This window comes from Pan troglodytes, chromosome 2 (assembly GCF_028858775.2).
Source record: "Pan troglodytes isolate AG18354 chromosome 2, NHGRI_mPanTro3-v2.0_pri, whole genome shotgun sequence".
Lineage (NCBI taxonomy): Eukaryota > Metazoa > Chordata > Mammalia > Primates > Hominidae > Pan > Pan troglodytes.
The window spans coordinates 140,935,306-140,937,334 of NC_086015.1; the positions used below are offsets into that span (position 1 = coordinate 140,935,306).

The 2,029-nt window shown below is 37.7% G+C and overlaps 1 pseudogene; it reads left to right on the forward strand.

Annotated features, from left to right (window-relative positions):
- The first annotated feature begins 492 nt into the window (after positions 1-492).
- Positions 493-1,227, forward strand: LOC134809495 (nucleophosmin-like; annotated as a pseudogene).
- The last annotated feature ends 802 nt before the right edge of the window (positions 1,228-2,029 follow it).

The following is a 2,029-nucleotide window of genomic DNA, read 5'->3' on the forward strand; positions in this document are numbered from 1 at the left end:
ATAGAAGGCAACTTAAGAGGTTCTGTGTTTGAACATAAGTGTTTTGCCGTGTTAAGTCACTGCACAGAAGGTTCTGCTCCCAACTGTATCCTGGTGGAACACTGACCAGGCCAAAACTGTAGACAAGCTGAAAAGCTGATGACTTATCTGCAAGCCTAGAGTCAACTACTTGTAGCTAGTCAAAAACAGGTGACTGTGCAGCCTAACTTTACAGCAGAGGGACAAGGCAAATGGGAAACTCAATTCCCAGGCCACTCACGTAAGTCATTTAGAATACAAAGGCTTATTAATCATATTAATTCTTGAACATTGAAGCAAAACTAAGAGTTAGGTTTTTAGTGGTGGTTAATTCTGTAAACCTGCTTTGTTAGACATGGCTAAATATGTGTAAACTAGCCCTGGTATGATTCTGTCCTGCACAGCTGTTCTCTGAAGCAGTAGTCATTTGTCTCCATCTGCCTTCTTTCCCACCTAAGTGTGTGTCACCATCCCATGGAAGATTAAATGGACATAGACATGAGCCCCCTGGGTCCCCAGAACTATCTTTTCAGTTGTGAACTGAAGGCCGGCAAAGATGATCACATTAAGGTTGATAATGATGAAAATTAGCACCAATTGTCTTTAAGAACAGTCAGTTTTGTTTTTTGTCCTTTATACCTAATGTAAATGACAAGTTAATGGGTGCAGCACACCAACATGGCACATGTATACGTATGTAACAAACCTGCACGTTGTACACATGTACCCTAGGACTTAAAGTATAATAAAATATATATATACATATATATTTTTTAAAGTCAGTTTAGGGACTGGTACAAAGAATGAATTGCACATTGTTGAAGCAGAGGCAATGAATTATGAAGGCAGTCCATTTAAGTTAACACTAGCAACTTTGAAAATGTCCGTACAGCCACAGTTTCCCCTGAGAGCTTTGAAATACCACCACCCATACTCTTATAGTTGAAGTGTGGTTCAGGAACATGATATTAGTGGGCAGCACTTAGTTGCTGGGGAGAAAGAAGCAGAGTCAGAAGATGAAGAGGAGGAGGACGTGAAACTCTTAGGTACCCCTGAAGGGGGTAGCAAGTTTACACAGAAAAAAGTAAAACTTGCTGCTGATGAAGATGATGATATTATGATGCAGATAATGATGATGATGATGATGATTATGATGATTTTGATGATGAGGAAACTGAAGAAAAAGCTCCAGTGAAGAAATGTATATGAGATATTCCAACCAAAAATGCACAAAAATAAAACCATCTCTCTGAAATGACAATGGCTAACATTTATTATATACCTTCTATGTGCCAATCCCTACATCAGCCCCTTTATTAACATTATCTCACCTGATCTCAAAAAACTCTTGAAATAAAAGACTTTTTGTCACCCAAGAATGATTTAATTTTTTTCTTCTTAGTTTTATTGCAGTATAATTTATATGTCATAATATTCACTCCTTTTAAGTGTGCATTCCAATGACTTTTAGTAAATTAGAGTTGTGCAACCACTACTACAATCCAATTTTAGAACATTTCCATCACCCCAATAAAAGATCCCTCTGTCTATTTGCATCACCCTTGTCCCCAACCCCAGATCCAGGCAACCACCCATCTATTTTCTATTTCTATAGATTTTTCTTTTCTGGACATATCATATAAATTGAATCATATAATATGTGGTCTTTTGTTCCCGCCTTCTTTGCTTAGCATAATGTCTCTGAAGTTTATCCACATTGGGGAATGATTCACAGCTCCATTTCTTACTATTCTGAATATGCTTCTATTCTACTGATATACCATATTTTGTTTATCTGTTCTCTAAATGATGGACATTTGAGTTGTTTCCAGTTTGTGGCTATCATGGATAATGTTGCATATATATCTTTATGTGGACATATAATAGGTTGAATTATTGCTCCCACTTCTGCATTCTCCTATATTTCACACCCTTTGCATGTGATCTTGCAATGCCTCCTGCTGTGGGTAGAGCATACCCCCTACCCTATTAAGGTTGGTCTTGGCCATAT